Source organism: Caretta caretta, chromosome 2 (assembly GCF_965140235.1).
Source record: "Caretta caretta isolate rCarCar2 chromosome 2, rCarCar1.hap1, whole genome shotgun sequence".
Taxonomy (NCBI): domain Eukaryota; kingdom Metazoa; phylum Chordata; order Testudines; family Cheloniidae; genus Caretta; species Caretta caretta.
The window spans coordinates 1389350-1407813 of NC_134207.1; the positions used below are offsets into that span (position 1 = coordinate 1389350).

Consider the following 18464-nt stretch of genomic DNA (forward strand, 5'->3'; position numbering starts at 1 on the left):
AATCGCTAATGACTCAGCTATCTCCTCTGTCAGCTCCTTGAGTATTCTAGGATGCATTTCATCAGGCCCTGGTGACTTGAAAATCTCTAGCTTGTCTAAATAATTTTTAACTTGTCCTTTCCCTATTTTAGCCTCTGATCCTACCTCATTTTCACTGGCATTCACTGTGCTAGATGTCCAGTCACCACCAACCTTCTTGGTGAAAACTGAAACAAAAAAGTCATTTAGGACTTCTGCTATTTCCACATTTTCTGTTACTCTGTGTGTGGCGGGGGAGGGAACAGTAACTGGCTCTCACAGACTCACAGGATCTGTGCCCTCTCGGCTCTGTAAGGCCCCTGGGAGTAACCCCCTTCAGTCTGACAGCCCTTCTCGAGGGTTGCACTCGCTCTGTGGGGTTAGGCCCTTTGACCCTTCCACCTCCCCGGACTGCACCACCTGGCTTTGTCAATGGCCCCCCTCTAGGTGTCCCCTCGCTCTGGACCCCCATGGCCTCCACTCCCAGAGGGAATGATGCAACCCCGATCTCTAGACTGGAGTGACTCTCAGCCAGCATAAAAAAGGAAGGTTTATTGAACGTCTGAACCCAGCACAGGAAACTTGCCTGGCCTCCCTCAGCAAAGCACATCTAGGTCTGTCCCACATCCACATGGGCTCTGGTTGCCCTCTTCCCCCCACAGTCCAGAAGCCCCTCCTTCCAGCTGGGCATCTGATTATCCTCATACCCCAAATCCCACCTCTGTCCTTTGTCTTCTGCCCCAGGTAAACTGGCCGGCTGGGCCTCCTCTCCCCCTCAGCCTCTTCTCTCATCTGCCCTTTGTTTCCCCTCTGGCTAGAACCGGCTGGTCCGGTCACCGGAGTCCTCTCTCCGCAGCCAGGCCTCCCGGTCACCAGTCGCTGAGCTATCCATTCTCCAAGCCATTCGCTGGCCCTCTGAAACAGCAAACTCCCTCTCCCACCACCTCGTTAAACCCGTAACACCCAGGGAAACTGAGTCCCACCCCCTCTGCCTGCAAACCATTGGAAAAACAAGAAACCCCCCTGCTTCGTCACACCTCTCTCCCCTTCGAGTCTGAACTGAGCGGGTCACTTGGCCAGTGACCTGGGGAAATTCAGGGCCCCCGCCCCGTGACAAAGCATCGGCCATAACCGTGGCACTCCCGCTCCCATGGACCGCCTCCATGTCATAACCCTGGAGGAGCCGGCTCCATCTCAGCAGCTTGGCATTAGCCCCGTTCAGCTGGTGCAGCCACATCCGGGGCGAATGGTCAGTGCACACCGTGAAGCACTGCGCAAAAAGATATGCAAAGAGAACAGGAGGACTTGTGGCACCTTAGAGACTCATTGGATGCATCCAATGAAGTGAGCTGTCGCTCACGAAAGCTCACGCTCAAATAAATTGGTTAGTCTCTAAGGTGCCACAAGTCCTCCTTTTCTTTTTGCGAATACAGACTAACACGGCTGTTACTCTGAAACCTGTCAAAAAGATCTGGCTGCAGCTTTTTAAGGGCCCACACCATGGCCAGGCGTTCCTTCTCTATGGCCGCATAGTGCTGCTCCCGGGGCAGCAGCTTCTTGCTCAAGTACACAGTGGGGTGTCTCTCCCCCTTAGTATCAGTTTGCATCAGCACCGCACCCAGCCCGGTGTCTGAGGCATCGGTGAAAACCAGGAAGGGTTTATTAAAATCCAGGTTTACCAGCACCGGGCTTTGGATAAGTGCCCCCTTTAGTGCACAGAGAGACCTCTGGCACTGCTCACTCCAGACCAGCTTGTCCAGCTTTCCCTTCCTACAAAGCTCCATGAGGGGAGCTGCCAGGGAGCTAAAGTGGGGCACAAACCTCTGGTAGTACCCTGGGGTATGACACCTCAGCCATCCCAACTTTGCATTTTCCCCCAACAGCTGCAGGCTTAACTGAAAACAGCTTAAGAAACATTCCTGTCTTTAACACTCAGATGCCCAACTCCCAATGGGATCCAAACCCCAAATAAATCCGTTTTACTTTGTATAAAGCGTATACAGGGTAAACTCATAGATTGTTCGCCCTCTATAACACTGATATCCCGATGTGTCGAAAGAATAGTAAATATGGCAGGCGACCAGCTTGGCTTAACGGTGAAATCCTAGCGGATCTTAAGCATAAAAAGAAGCTTACAAGAAGTGGAAGGTTGGACATATGACCAGGGAGGAGTATAAAAATATTGCTCGGGCATGTAGGAATGAAATTAGGAGGGCCAAATCGCACCTGGAGCTGCAGCTAGCGAGAGATGTTAAGAGTAACAAGAAGGGTTTCTTCAGGTATGTTGGCAACAAGAAGAAAGCCAAGGAAAGTGTGGGCCCCTTAATGAATGAGGGAGGCAACCTAGTGACAGAGGATGTGGAAAAAGCTAATGTACTCAATGCTTTTTTTGCCTCTGTCTTCGCGAACAAGGTCAGCTCCCAGACTGCTGCGCTGGGCATCACAACATGGGGAACAGATGGCCAGCCCTCTGTGGAGAAAGAGGTGGTTAGGGACTATTTAGAAAAGCTGGACGTCCACAAGTCCATGGGGCCGGACGAGTTGCATCTGAGAGTGCTAAAGGAACTGGCGGCTGTGATTGCAGAGCCATTGGCCATTATCTTTGAAAACTCGTGACGAACGGGGGAAGTCCCGGATGACTGGAAAAAGGCTAATGTAGTGCCAATCTTTAAAAAAGGGAAGAAGGAGGATCCTGGGAACTACAGGCCAGTAAGCCTCACTTCAGTCCCCGGAAAAATCATGGAGCAGGTCCTCAAGGAATCAATTCTGAAGCACTTACACGAGAGGAAAGTGATCAGGAACAGTCAGCATGGATTCACCAAGAGAAGGTCATGCCTGACTAATCTAATCGCCTTTTATGATGAGATTACTGGTTCTGTGGATGAAGGGAAAGCAGTGGATGTATTGTATCTTGACTTTAGCAAAGCTTTTGACACGGTCTCCCACAGTATTCTTGTCAGCAAGTTAAAGAAGTACGGGCTGGATGAATGCACTATAAGGTGGGTAGAAAGTTGGCTAGATTGTCGGGCTCAACGGGTAGTGATCAATGGCTCCATGTCTAGTTGGTAGCCGGTGTCAAGTGGAGTGCCCCAGGAGTCGGTCCTGGGGCCGGTTTTGTTCCATATCTTCATAAATGATCTGGAGGATGGTGTGGATTGCACTCTCAGCAAATTTGCGGATGATACTAAACTGGGAGGAGTGGTAGATACGCTGGAGGGCAGGGATAGGATACAGAGGGACCTAGACAAATTGGAGGATTGGGACAAAAGAAATCTGATGAGGTTCAATAAGGATAAGTGCAGGGTCCTGCACTTAGGACGGAAGAACCCAATGCACAGCTACAGACTAGGGACCGAATGGCTAGGCAGCAGTTCTGCGGAAAAGGACCTGGGGTGACAGTGGACGAGAAGCTGGATAGGAGTCAGCAGTGTGCCCTTGTTGCCAAGAAGGCCAATGGCATTTTGGGATGTATAAGTAGGGGCATAGCGAGCAGATCGAGGGACGTGATCGTCCCCCTCTATTCGACATTGGTGAGGCCTCATCTGGAGTACTGTGTCCAGTTTTGGGCCCCACACTACAAGAAGGATGTGGATAAATTGGAAAGAGTCCAGCGAAGGGCAACAAAAATGATTAGGGGTCTGGAACACATGACTTATGAGGAGAGGCTGAGGGAACTGGGATTGTTTAGTCTGCGGAAGAGAAGAATGAGGGGGGATTTGATAGCTGCTTTCAACTACCTGAGAGGTGGTTCCAGAGAGGATGGTTCTAGACTATTCTCAGTGGTGGAAGAGGACAGGACAAGGAGTAATGGTCTCAAGTTGCAGTGGGGGCGGTTTAGGTTGGATATTAGGAAAAACTTTTTCACTAGGAGGGTGGTGAAACACTGGAATGCGTTGCCTAGGGAGGTGGTGGAATCTCCTTCCTTAGAAGTTTTTAAGGTCAGGCTTGACAAAGCCCTGGCTGGGATGATTTAATTGGGGATGGGTCCTGCTTTTGAGCAGGGGGTTGGACTAGATGACCTCCTGAGGTCCCTTCCAACCCTGATATTCTATGATTCTATGATTCTATTCTATGATAGAGAGAGATGCACAGCTGTTTGCTCCCCCAGGTATTAATCACTTACTCTGGGTTAATTAATAAGTAAAAAGTGATTTTATTAAATACAAAAAGTAGGATTTAATGGTTCCAAGTGATATCAGACAGAACAAAGTGAATTACCCAGCAAAATAAAACAGAACATGCAAGTCTATGCCTAATACAGTAAACCCTGGTCTACACTAGGAGTTGAGGTCGAATTTAGCAGCGTTAAATCGATTTAACCCTGCACCTGTCCACACGACGAAGCCCTTTTTTTCGACTTAAAGTGCTCTTAAAACCAGTTTCCTTACTCCACCCCCGACAAGGGGATTAGCGCTGAAATCGGCCTTGTTGGGTCAAATTTGGGGTCGTGTGGATGCAATTCGATGGTATTGGCCTCCGGGAGCTATCCCAGAGTGCTCCATTGTGACCGCTCTGGACAGCACTCTCAACTCAGATGCACTGGCCAGGTAGACAGGACAAGGCCCGCGAATTTTGAATCTCATTTCCTGTTTGGCCAGTGTGGCAAGCTGCAGGTGACCATGCAGAGCTCATCAGCAGAGGTGACCATGATGAAGTCCCAGAATCGCAAAAGAGCGCCAGCATGGACCGAACAGGAGGTACGGGATCTGATCGCTGTATGGGGAGAGGAATCCGTGCTACCAGAACTCCGTTCCAGCTTTTGAAATGCCAAAACATTTGTAAAAATCTCCCAGGGCATGAAGGACAGAGGCCATAACAGGGACCCAAAGCAGTGCCGCTTGAAACTTAAGGAGCTGAGGCAAGCCTACCAGAAAACCAGAGAGGCAAACGGCCGCTCCAGGTCAGAGCCCCAAATATGCCATTTCTATGATGAGCTGCATGCCATTTTAGGGGGTTCAGCCACCACTACCCCAACGCTGTGCTTTGACTCCATCAATGGTGTGGGAGGCAACACGGAAGCAGGTTTTGGGGACGAGGAAGATGAGGAGGAGGTTGAAGATAGCTCACAGCAAGCAAGCAGAGAAACCAGTTTTCCCAACAGCCAGGAACTGTTTCTCACCCTGGACCTGGAGCCAGTCCCCCCCGAACCCACCCAAGGCTGCCTCCAGACACACCAGGCGGAGAAGGGACCTCTGGTGAGTGTACCTTTTAAAATAGTATACATGGTTTAAAAGCAAGCATGTTTAATGATTAATTTGCCCTGGCATTTGCCGCCAGTACAGTTACTGGAAACGTCTGTTAATGTGTCTGGGGATTGAGCGGAAATCCTCCAGGGACTCTCCATAAAGCTCTCCTGGATGTACTCCCAAAGCCTTTGCAAAAGGTTTCTGGGGAGGGCAGCCTTATTCCGTCCACCATGGTAGGACTTTACCACGCCAGGCCAATAGCACATAGTCAGGAATCATTGCAGAACAAAGCATTGCAGTGTATGTTTACTGGCGTTCAGACAACATCCGTTCTTTATCTCTCTGTGTTATCCTCAGGAGAGTGATATCATTCATGGTCACCTGGTTGAAAAAGGTGCTTTTGTTCAGGGGACACTCAGAGGTGCCCGTTCCTGCTGGGCTGTTTGCCTGTGGCTGACCAGAAATGTTCCCTGCTGTTAGCCACATGGTGGGGGGAGGCAAAATGCAACCTTATAATGAAAGCACATGTGTTGTGTATGTAATGTTAACAGCAAGGTTTACTGTGAAAGAGTGTACATTGTTCCAGAAAATGTGTCTTTTTAAATACCACTGTCCCTTTTTTTTCCTCCACCAGCTGCATGTGTTTCAAGGATCACAGGATCTTCTCCTTCCCAGAGGCTAGCAAAGATTAGAAGGTGAAAAAAACGCACTTGTGATGAAATGTTCTCTGAGCTCATGCTGTCCTCCCACACTGACAGAGCACAGACGAATGCATGGAGGCAGACAATGTCAGAGTGCAGGAAAGCACAAAATGACCGGGAGGAGAGGTGACGGGCTGAAGAGAGTAAGTGGTGGGCTGAAGAGAGGGCTGAAGCTGAAAGGTGGCGGCAGCATGATGAGAGGAGGCAGGATTCAATGCTGAGGCTGCTGGAGGATCAAACCAATATGCTCCAGTGTATGGTTGTGCTGCAGGAAAGGCAGCAGGAGCACAGACCGCTGCTACAGCCCCTGTGTAACCAACTGCCCTCCTCCCCAAGTTCCATAGCCTCCTCACCCAGACGCCCAAGAACGTGGTGGGGGGGCCTCCGGCCAACCAGCCACTCCACCCCAGAGGATTGCCCAAGCAACAGAAGGCTGGCATTCAATAAGTTTTTAAATTTTTTTAAGTTTTTAAGTTTTAAAGTGCAGTGTGGCCTTGTCCTTCCCTCCTCCCCCACCCCTCCCGGGCTACCTTGGCAGTTATCCCCCTATTTGTGTGATGAATTAATAAAGAATGCATGAATATGAAGCAACAATGACTTTATTGCCTCTGCAAGCGGTGATCGAAGGGGCGAGGGGAGGGTGCTTAGCTTACAGGGAAGTAGAGTGAACGAAGGGGGGGAGGTTCATCAAGGAGAAACAAACAGAACTTTCACACCGTAGCCTCGCCAGTCATGAAACTGGTTTTCAAAGCTTCTCTGTTGCGCAGCGCACCCTCCTGTGCTCTTCTAACCGCCCTGGTGTCTGGCTGTGCATAACCAGCGGCCAGGCGATTTGCCTCAACCTACCACCCCACCATAAACGTCTCCCCCTTACTCTCACAGATATTGTGGAGCGCACAGCAAGCAGTAATAACAGTGGGAATATTGGTTTTGCTGAGGTCTAAGCGAGTCAGTCAACTGCGCCAGCGTGCTTTTAAACGTCCAAATGCACATTCTACCACCATTCTGCACTTGCTCAGCCTGTAGTTGAACAGCTCCTGACTACTGTCCAGGCTGCCTGTGTACGGCTTCATGAGCCATGGCATTAAGGGGTAGGCTGGGTCCCCAAGGATAACTATAGGCATTTCAACATCCCCAACGGTTATTTTCTGGTCTGGGAATAAAGTCCCTTCCTGCAGCTTTTGAAACAGACCAGAGTTCCTGAAGATGTGAGCGTCATGTACCTTTCCCGGCCATCCCACGTTGATGTTGTGATCCACCAGAGCTTGCAGCACTATTGAAAAGTACCCTTTGCGGTTTATGTACTCGCCGGCTTGGTGCTCCGGTGCCAAGATAGGGATATGGGTTCCGTCTATGGCCCCACCACAGTTAGGGAATCCCATTGCAGCAAAGCCATCCACTATGACCTGAACGTTTCCAAGACTCACTACCCTTGATATCAGCAGATCTTTGATTGCGTGGGCTACTTGCATCACAGCAGCCCCCACAGTAGATTTGCACTATAAGGTGGGTAGAAAGCTGGCTAGATTGTCGGGCTCAACGGGTAGTGATCAATGGCTCCATGTCTAGTTGGCAGCCGGTATCAAGTGGAGTGCCCCAAGGGTCGGTCCTGGGGCCGGTTTTGTTCAATATCTTCATAAATGATCTGGAGGATGGTGTGGATTGCACTCTCAGCAAATTTGCGGATGATACTAAACTGGGAGGAGTGGTAGATACGCTGGAGGGCAGGGATAGGATACAGAGGGACCTAGACAAATTGGAGGATTGGGACAAAAGAAATCTGATGAGGTTCAATAAGGATAAGTGCAGGGTCCTGCACTTAGGACGGAAGAACCCAATGCACAGCTACAGACTAGGGACCGAATGGCTAGGCAGCAGTTCTGCGGAAAAGGACCTAGGGGTGACAGTGGACGAGAAGCTGGATAGGAGTCAGCAGTGTGCCCTTGTTGCCAAGAAGGCCAATGGCATTTTGGGATGTATAAGTAGGGGCATAGCGAGCAGATCGAGGGACGTGATCGCTCCCCTCTATTCGACATTGGTGAGGCCTCATCTGGAGTACTGTGTCCAGTTTTGGGCCCCACACTACAAGAAGGATGTGGATAAATTGGAGAGAGTCCAGCGAAGGGCAACAAAAATGATTAGGGGTCTGGAACACATGAGTTATGAGGAGAGGCTGAGGGAGCTGGGATTGTTTAGCCTGCAGAAGAGAAGAATGAGGGGGGATTTGATAGCTGCTTTCAACTACCTGAAAGGGGGTTCCAGAGAGGATGGCTCTAGACTGTTCTCAATAGTAGCAGATGACAGAACGAGGAGTAATGGTCTCAAGTTGCAGTGGGGGAGGTTTAGATTGGATATTAGGAAAAACTTGTTTTTTCACTAAGAGGGTGGTGAAACACTGGAATGCGTTACCTAGGGAGGTGGTAGAATCTCCTTCCTTAGAGGTTTTTAAGGTCAGGCTTGACAAAGCCCTGGCTGGGATGATTTAACTGGGAATTGGTCCTGCTTCGAGCAGGGGGTTGGACTAGATGACCTTCTGGGGTCCCTTCCAACCCTTATATTCTATGATTCTATGATTCTATGATTTGCCCACTCCAAATTGATTCCCAACTGACCCATAGCTGTCTGGCGTTGCAAGCTTCCACAGGGCTATCGCCACTCACTTCTCAACTGTGAAGGCTGCTCTCATCTTGGTATTCTTGCACCTCAGGGCAGGGGAAAGCAAGTCACAAAGTTCCATGAAAGTGCCCTTACGCATGCGAAAGTTTCGCAGCCACTGGGAATCTTCCCAGACCTGCAACACTATGCGGTCCCACCAGTCTGTGCTTGTTTCCCGGGCCCAGAATCGGCATTCCACGGCATGAACCTGCCCCGTTAGCACCATGATGCCCACATTGCCAGGGCCCATGCTTTGAGAGAAGTCTGTGTCCATGTCCTCATCACTCTCGTCACCGCGCTGACGTCGCCTACTCGCCTGGTTTCGCTTTGGCAGGTTCTGGTGCTGCATATACTGCTGGATAACGCGTGTGGTGTTTAATGTGCTCCTAATTGCCAAAGTGATCTGAGCGGGCTCCATGCTTGCTGTGGAATGGCGTCTGCACAGAAAAAAGGTGCGGAATGATTGTCTGCCGTTGCTCTGATGGAGGGAGGGGTGACTGACGACATGGCTTACAGAGAATTAAAATCAACAAAGGGGGTGGCTTTACATCAAGGAGAAACAAAAACAACTGTCATACAGAATGGCCCCCTCATGGATTGAACTCAAAACCCTGGGTTTAGCACGCCAATGCTCAACCCACTAAGCTATCCCTCCCCCTGGTATTCCAGGTAGGACTGAATCTCCATTAAACTTTTGGGGGTGCCCCTGACAGACCTCACCGAAACAATTGTTAGCCGTTGATTTCATGAAGGAAGGGAGAGAGGGAGCAAATGAATACAAAACAAATCTGGTCTATTTCTTGTTTTGATCCACGTCATCTATCTCTTACATCTTAGGCTGGCAGCAGATGGTGCTGTAGGACTGCTAGCCATCCTCATCTCCTGGCTGCTCGGCAGAAGACGGTGCAATCCGACTGCCGGCAGGACTAACGAGAATGACTTGGTCGAGTAACTCCTATTTATGTCCCTGTACCCATGTCTGCCCAGGTGCTCCTGACCGACCTTAATTGAGTACATTAATGTACTCAATGCTTTTTTTGCCTGTTTTCACTAACAAGGTTAGCTCCCAGACTGCTACGCTGGGCATCACAAAATGGGGAAGAGATGGACAGCCCTCTGTGGAGATAGAGGTGGTTAGGGACTATTTAGAAAAGCTGGACGTGCACAAGTCCATGGGGCCGGACGAGTTGCATCCAAGAGTGCTGAAGGAACTGGCGGCTGTGATTGCAGAGCCATTGGCCATTATCTTTGAAAACTCGTGGCGAACTGGGGAAGTCCCGGATGACTGGAAAAAGGCTAATGTAGTGCCAATCTTTAAAAAAGGGAAGAAGGAGGATCCTGGGAACTACAGGCCAGTCAGCCTCACTTCAGTCCCTGGAAAAATCATGGAGCAGGTCCTCAAAGAATCAATCCTGAAGCACTTGCATGAGAGGAAAGTGATCAGGAACAGCCAGCATGGATTCACCAAGGGAAGGTCATGCCTGACTAATCTAATCGCCTTCTATGATGAGATTACTGGTTCTGTGGATGAAGGGAAAGCAGTGGATGTATTGTTTCTTGACTTTAGCAAAGCTTTTGACACGGTCTCCCACAGTATTCTTGTCAGCAAGTTAAGGAAGTATGGGCTGGATGAATGCACTACAAGGTGGGTAGAAAGCTGGCTAGATTGTCGGGCTCAACGGGTAGTTATCAATGGCTCCATGTCTAGTTGGCAGCCGGTATCAAGTGGAGTGCCCCAAGGGTCGGTCCTGGGGCCGGTTTTGTTCAATATCTTCATAAATGATCTGGAGGATGGTGTGGATTGCACTCTCAGCAAATTTGCGGATGATACTAAACTGGGAGGAGTGGTAGATACGCTGGAGGGGAGGGATAGGATACAGAAGGACCTAGACAAATTGGAGGATTGGGCCAAAAGAAATCTGATGAGGTTCAATAAGGATAAGTGCAGGGTCCTGCACTTAGGACGGAAGAACCCAATGCACAGCTACAGACTAGGGACCGAATGGCTAGGCAGCAGTTCTGCGGAAAAGGACCTAGGGGTGACAGTGGACGAGAAGCTGGATATGAGTCAGCAGTGTGCCCTTGTTGCCAAGAAGGCCAATGGCATTTTGGGATGTATAAGTAGGGGCATAGCGAGCAGATCGAGGGACGTGATCGCTCCCCTCTATTCGACATTGGTGAGGCCTCATCTGGAGTACTGTGTCCAGTTTTGGGCCCCACACTTCAAGAAGGATGTGGATAAATTGGAGAGAGTCCAGCGAAGGGCAACAAAAATGATTAGGGGTCTGGAACACATGAGTTATGAGGAGAGGCTGAGGGAGCTGGGATTGTTTAGCCTGCAGAAGAGAAGAATGAGGGGGGATTTGATAGCTGCTTTCAACTACCTGAAAGGGGGTTCCAAAGAGGATGGCTCTAGACTGTTCTCAATGGTATCAGATGACAGAACGAGGAGTAATGGTCTCAAGTTGCAGTGGGGGAGGTTTAGATTGGATATTAGGAAAAACTTTTTCACTAAGAGGGTGGTGAAACACTGGAATGCGTTACCTAGGGAGGTGGTAGAATCTCCTTCCTTAGAGGTTTTTAAGGTCAGGCTTGACAAAGCCCTGGCTGGGATGATTTAACTGGGAATTGGTCCTGCTTCGAGCAGGGGGTTGGACTAGATGACCTTCTGGGGTCCCTTCCAACCCTGATATTCTATGATTCTATGATTCTATGACCTTGCCGAGGCGGCCAGGAGCACCTAGGACATGATGATGCTGGTTATCAGGCCTATTGCACCGTCTGCTGCCACGAGGCAATGGGTTGCTGCTGCTGTGTAGCAATGCAGTACCCCGTCTGCCAGTACCCAGGAGACATACGGTGACAGTGAGCTGAGTGGGCTCCGTGGTTGCCGTGGTACGGCGTCTGCACGGGTAACCCAGGAAAAAAGGCGCGAAACGATTGTCTGCCGTTGCTTTCACGGAGGGAGGGAGGGAACGGGGGCCTGACGACATGTACCCAGAACCACCTGCGACAATGTTTTCGCCCCATCAGGCATTGGGATCTCAACCCAGAATTCCAATGGGCAGCGGAGACTGCAGGAACTATGGGATAGCTACCCACAGTGCAACGCTCCTGAAGTCACGCTAGCCTCGGTACTGTGGAAGTGCTCCGCCGAGTTAATGCATTTAGAGCATTTTGTGTGGGGACACACACAATTGACTGTATAAAAATGATTTCTAAAAAAACGACTTCTATAAATTCAACCTAATTTCATAGTGTAGACATATCCATAAGAAAACTGAATACAGATAAAATCTCACCCTCAGAGATGTTTCAATAAACTTCTATCACAGACTGGACGCCTTCCTAGTCTGGGTCCATCCTTTCCCCTAGTTCAGCCCTTGTTCCAGCTCAGGTGGTAGCTAGGGGATTTCTCATGATTGTAGCTCCCTTTTGTTCTGTTCCACCCCCTTTTATAGACAGGAACCCTTTGGCCCTCTCTGGGTTCCCAGCCCCTCCTTCTCAATGGAAAAGCACCAGGTTAAAGATGGATTCCAGGTCAGGTGACATGATCACATATCACTGTGAGACCCCAAGCCTCCATTCCTCCCAGTCTGACCCACAGGAAGACCTGTCTGCAAACCGAGCCACCCACAGACCATTGTTCTGGCTGATGGGAGCCATCAAGATTCCAAACCATCATTCATAGCCCACACTTTGCAGTTACAATAGGCCCTCAGAGGTATATTTCATATTCCTAGTTTCAGATACGAGAATGATACATTCATACAAATAGGATGACCACACTCAGTAGATTATAGGCTTTGTAATGATACCTTACTAGAGACCTTTTGCATGAAGCATATTCCAGTTACCTCATATTCACACTCATTAGCATATTTCCATAAAATCATATAGAGTGCAACGTCACACCCTGAATGGCGAACACCTGATGGAAGGGCCGGCTCCCCTCTCCACCTGGTGCACAGCCGGGTTAGTGAGCCCAGGCCAGTTGGAAATCTGCGGTTGGTACAAATGCAGCGCTGCTCTGATCTCAGCCTGCTGGGCAGGGGTGAGCTGGCCCGAGAGGGGAATTGTTTCCAGCAAGGGGCTGGCTCCCGTCTCAGCAGGACTGTCCTTACCCATATGCAAACTACGCAGCTACGTAGGGCACCAAATTGCCCCAAATTTCCTGGTGCCCTATGCAGCTGCGTGCCGCTCCAGTGGCCAACCGGGTCCCCCAGCTGGCTGAGCTAGCCAGGAAAGCTGCCCCCGCCCCTGCTCTGCCTCTTCCCCAAAGCCCCCACCCTTGCTCCGCTCTGCCCCACCTCTTCCCATCCCCTCACCACACCTTCCCGAAAGCCCCCGCCCTTCCCCCTGAGCTACGGGCTGGGGGACTGCAGCAGGGGTTGGGCACCCTGTGCTCACCGGGTAGCAGGAAGTGGAGCAACCCAGCCCCAACCCACTCCACTCCACCGGCTCATGCTGGGGGGTGGTTTCCCCCCGCCCCCCAAGCCTGCTCCTGCCCCCCCATGGAGGCCTGGGGCCAGCCCCACTCCCATGGGGGGCTGCGTAGGGCACCAAAATGTCTAGGGATGGCTCTGCATCTCAGGGAGGAGCCCCACCAGGGGATCCTCTCCCTTCTCCCACTGCCCACACACGGCCAGTACCAACTTCTCCCTGTCCCAATACGGCTTCCTCATGTTGACATGATACACCCAGTGGTTGTGAGCTCCGCTGGACAGTTCCACTACATAGTTCACCTCGTTTACCTGTCTGACGACCTTGAAGGGCCCGTCCCAGGCAACCTGCAGCTTGTTCTTCCTCACAGGGATAAGAAACATCACCTGGTCCCTGGTGCCATAGGAGCGGGTACACGCAGAGCGGTCATACCAGGTGTTAGGATATAGATATTCAGGCCTGTCTGTAAAGGCCTGTACTTTAAGAATTTAGGCGTATTTTTATCACTTGGCTAGTTAGAGGTGTAAAAGAAAGAATCAAAATCACTGTCTGCCAATGTAAGGTCCTTCTCTTACTGTGACAGTCTGGGGCCCTGTTCTTAGGCTAAGGCCTTTGGCTAAGCGACAGAGGCAGCCATAAGCTGGAAAAAGAAAAGGAGTACTTGTGGCACCTTTTCTTTTTGCGAATACAGACTAACAGGGCTGTTCCTCTGAAACCTGTCATAAGCTGGAAAGCAACCGGTCACATCCTCACATTCCAAAGTAGTCACATGGAAAGAAGGTGCTATTGGGCTGTTAGGAATACAGTCCTGTCCTGATAGTGCCTATCAGCTCCAGAGAAAGGGAAGTGCCTAGAAAATGTAAAAGAAAACTTAGTTTGATAGCATCCTGTCTGGCAAGAACTCACTTATCAATACTGGGATGTGAAATCCTCACTTCTGTATTGTCTTGCCATTATAGTTCCCACTTTGCTATTGTTTGTCTGTATAATCTCTGTCTGGTTCTGTGATTGTTCCTGTCTGCTGTATAATTAATTTTGCTGGGTGTAAACTAATTAAGGTGGTGGGATATAATTGGTTACATAATCATGTTACAATATGTTAGGATTGGTTAGTTAAATTTTAGTAGAATGATTGGTTAAGGTATAGCTAAGAATATTACTATATAAATTAGGGGCAAACAGGAAGTAAGTTGGGATTCGGAAATAAGGAAAAGGAACTTGTATTTAAGCTTGCTGGAAGTTCACCCCAATAAACATCGAATTGTTTGCACCTTCGGACTTTGGGTATTGTTGCTCTCTGTTCATGTGAGAAGGACCAGGGAAGTGGGAGAGTGAAGGAATAAGCTCTCTAACATCTTGGTGCCGGGACTTGGATACATCACATTGGATAGGTGAGTGGCAGCCTGTAAGTCCCCCTCCCCAACAGTCCGCGCAGCTGCTTGGAGGAGGTATGGCGAACTCTCATGATGGTAGTTGCGGGTTCTGGCAAGCTGGGGTAACGGATTTTTTGAACAAATGGATAAGGAAGAATCAGGGCCCATACCAGGTGCAGGGGCTCACCTGGGATGAGATTGAGAAGGAGATGGGAGAGGTTTTGGGAGACCCCAAGGGAAAGGAGTGTAGGAAAAAGGGAATGGTATGACAAGGTTTGTGTGCTGGGATGGCATACTGGGTAAAAAGGGAAGCTGATCTCCTCCAACACATTGAGGATTTGGAGGGGATTGTGGATCAGCAACGGATTTTAACAGAAAAATCCGTGTTAGCAGTAGAGGTAGCGGATTTGAAGGCACGGGATGCTGCACGGACAGAGGAGTCTGGTGAGGCAATCCGGAGAGAGAGGGACGAACTGCTGGGGAGAGTAGGAGACTTAGAGGAGGAATTGTATTATTGTAAACATGGGGGCAATGGATTTGGGGACCTCAAACCATCCGCCCCACTAATGGAACTGAAGGAGACACCTCCACCACCCTACCCTGAAAAAACACTGTACCCACCACTGCCGGGGGACGTTGTAAGCCGGCGATCCACAGTTACAGCCCCTGCGAGAGAGGCTACCCGGGAGGAACTGCAGGAGGCAGGAATAGTGGCCCCGGTTGCGGGGTGGGGGGACCATGCCCCACAAGTAGTAGAACAGGCAGAAATCCGCCCCTTGTCCCTGAAGGACCGGGAGGCAGTACTGGGCCGTTTGGGAAAGGTACCCCGGAATGATTGGGATCAGTTTGTGCTGTGGCTAGTGGAGGTGGGCAGGGAGATGGAGGGTCTAACTCGTGAGGACCAGGTGATCTTATGGCATAGTCTTTTGGGACGAGGTACCTTGGGAATCGATGTGGCAGGAGTGGCACACCCATTTCTAATCCCCGGACAGGTGGCAAAACACTTGTTTGGGGTGTACTCTCGTACTGCGGGGATGAATAAGATGAAGCGAATCCCTGGGGAAACAGGGCGGGATACACTTAATCGCATACAGGCATGGGCACGGTGCTGGGTGGATCCCCTGGATGGTCCATGGGTGCTGCCACAGGCAGGGGCACCGGGACCTGGTGGGGGTGTGGAGCAGGGTAGGGGTGTGGAATTGCTGGAGAAATGGTTGGAGCTGAGCAATCCGCAGTTCGTGGGGCATTTAAGGTTGCAGCACCCTGAACTTGCTCCCAATCAGCTACCCCAGTTTCTGGAACAGGCAGATGTGTGGAGGCAGATGCATCAGGGGGAAGAGCCAGTCCATGCTATTACTGCGGGGGATCAATACAAGGTGGAAAGGGATGGGTCAGCCTGGAGAGGAGGAGGTAGAGGGAGAGTTCGTGGCTTTGGGGGGGTAGTCAGGGACGAGCGGGCAGCTATAGAGCAACAGATCCAGAGACTGCAGGCTAAACTGACTACCCACGATCTTACCAGATCAGGGGGAAAGTGGTCCCGGAGGCCAAGGGACTGGGACTGCCTGAAATGTCAGACACACAATTTTGCATGGAGACAGGAATGCGTTCGGTGCCAGGACCCCCGGTCCCCTCATGAACCAGTGGGAGGGACAGAGGTGGGTGCTGCAACTTAGGGGTGCCCTGGGAGGCGTCCTGTCCATGTTCTCAGTTTAGGACGGGATGCGTCTGGTCGCCCTACGCTCCAGGGGGCAATCGAAGGGAGTCCCATGAGGGATTTTTTGATAGACACTGGAGCAGCCATCAGTTTAACCACATGGGGGCAGGGGAGACCCTCAGAAGGGACGGTGACAATTGTAGGGGCAACGGGAGGGGAAACACAGTTAACCCTGAGACGGGGACAAATCAAAGGAATCTGGGGGGAAGGGGAGATTATGTGGGGTTGTAATGATATGCTTAATCTGTTGGGGGCAGGAGATTTACACAAACTGGGACTCGTACTGGATTTAGCCAATTGGGTGTGTTTACTGGGGCAAACGCAGGACGGTCAGGGCTATACCATTCCCATGGGGATAGCCACTATGACCATTAAAGCGGCACATGCCCTCCCACCACCCCCGGCTGGGTGGGAACACATCCCTGTGTGGGCGAAGGATAACCTGGATTGTGGGAGGGGCAGCATGGAGGTACTGATGGAGGGAGGGGACCCTCCCCCACAGAAACAGTACCCTATTCCTCGGGAGGCATTGGCAGAGATGGGGGCAACTATTGGGGAGTTGGAACAGAGGGGACTGATTCGGGCAGTTGCATCCCCTTGTAATGCTGCTGTGTGGCCCGTGAGGAAGCCAAACGGTACCTGGCATCTCACTGTGGATTACAGGGCGCTAAATACTCTGGCCAATTCGCCAGCCTCAGTGGTGGCAGCGTACCCTGAAATGTTGGCCCATATTGGACCCCAATTCCAAATTTTCACTGTTTTGGACATAGCTAATGGGTTTTGGTCTCTGCCACTAGCTACCTCATGTCAGTATAAAACTGCATTCACATGGGAGGGCAGACAATTCTGCTGGACAGTCCTACCCCAGGGATATAGGGACTCCCCTGCAATTTTTCACAGATACATGAGACAGGCTCTGGAGGGGGTGGATTCAGCAAGGAGCATACAATATGTAGACGACCTGTTGCTAATGTCAGGGACAGAGGAAGAAGACAGGGAACTAACCGAGCAGGTCCTGCAAGCTTTGGCAAGAGCAGGATTGAAGGTCAATGGGAAAAAGGCTCAGATGGGACAGACAAGAGTGACCTACTTAGGAGTGGAAGTGTCTCAGATGGGAAGGGAAATCGATAAGGGATGGGTGCAACTGATCCAGTCCCTGCCACTGCCTACGGATGTTAAAAGCTTGCAAAGTTTTCTGGGTCTAACTGGATTTTGCAGGGATTTTGTGGCCAATTATGCAGAAATAGCTCAGCCTCTATTTGACCTAACCCCAGCCTCAACTTGGGAGTGGTCAGAAGAGTGTCCTGAGGCAGTGAGAGTGCTAAAGGAAAACCTGGCCAGTGCTCCAGTGCTGGCCTCCCCGGATGGGGAGAAATTCTTTTATCTGTATCTTTTGGTATCGGACACTACCATTGGTTGTGCATTAACACAGGAGTATGGAGCAAAGGACCGACCTGTGGCCTTTGCCTCTCGACTTTTGAGTGCTGTGGAATTGAAGTATGGATGGTGTGAAAAGGTGCTGTTGTGCACCTACTGGGGGGTAGGGAAATTTAAATACCTTACGGGAATGCAGAAAGTCATAGTCCGATCTCATCATGACCCCCTGCGGCTGTTAAACATGCACACTATCTTACAGGGACAAGTGAGTGGGCAGCGTATTGCCCAATGGTGGCTGGCTCTACAGGCAGAAAACATTAAAGCAGAGGTGTTAAAGGAACCCATAGTCTGGGTAGCTGGATTACATCTGGCTGGCACCCCACACCAATGTGAAGCCAGCCCAGGTAAAACCCAACATCAGGTGTTTTGGGCGGCTAACCCCAATCAGGTAAAGGAGGGGACACTGGTATGGTTTTTGGATGGAAGTTGTATGTATCAAGGGGGACGGAAAACTGCAGGCTTAGATGTTGTGGGAATCAGAGGCAATGAGTCAGTCAGCACCATTGGTTTCTCACTAGAAGCGAAGTCAGCTCAGGAGGCAGAACTGGCAGCCTTGCTAACAGCTTTAAATGAAGTGGATCCCAAATTTGAGCCAGAATGTTGGGTGGTGGTAGATTCAGATGATGTATTTCGTGGGGCCACATTAATGCTGAGATGGTGGGCAGATAATCATTTCAGGGCAACAGACGGCTCCACAATCAAGCATGCTACCTGGTGGAAGCGAGTGGAGGAGCTGAGTCACGGTTTTACACGGATCAATGTGGTAAAGGTAAAGGCACACAAGAAAACAGGACCCCTAAGCAAAGGGAATAATCTGGCTGATGTAGAGGCCAAGCGGGCTGCAACAGAGGCACCCCCATGGCCCTGGGAGCCAGAAGAGTGTGCCTGTAGCAGTGTTAACAAGAAGCGGGGTGGATACAGATCGGGGAGGGCGAAT

General features: G+C 50.6%; 1 long non-coding RNA gene across 1 annotated transcript; it reads left to right on the top strand.

Annotated features, from left to right (window-relative positions):
* Positions 1-2836: 2836 nt before the first annotated feature.
* LOC142070901 (uncharacterized) lies at positions 2837-6492 on the top strand. The gene is made up of 2 exons (XR_012666817.1): positions 2837-5213; positions 5839-6492. It is a non-coding gene; the product is annotated as an uncharacterized LOC142070901 (long non-coding RNA).
* The last annotated feature ends 11972 nt before the right edge of the window (positions 6493-18464 follow it).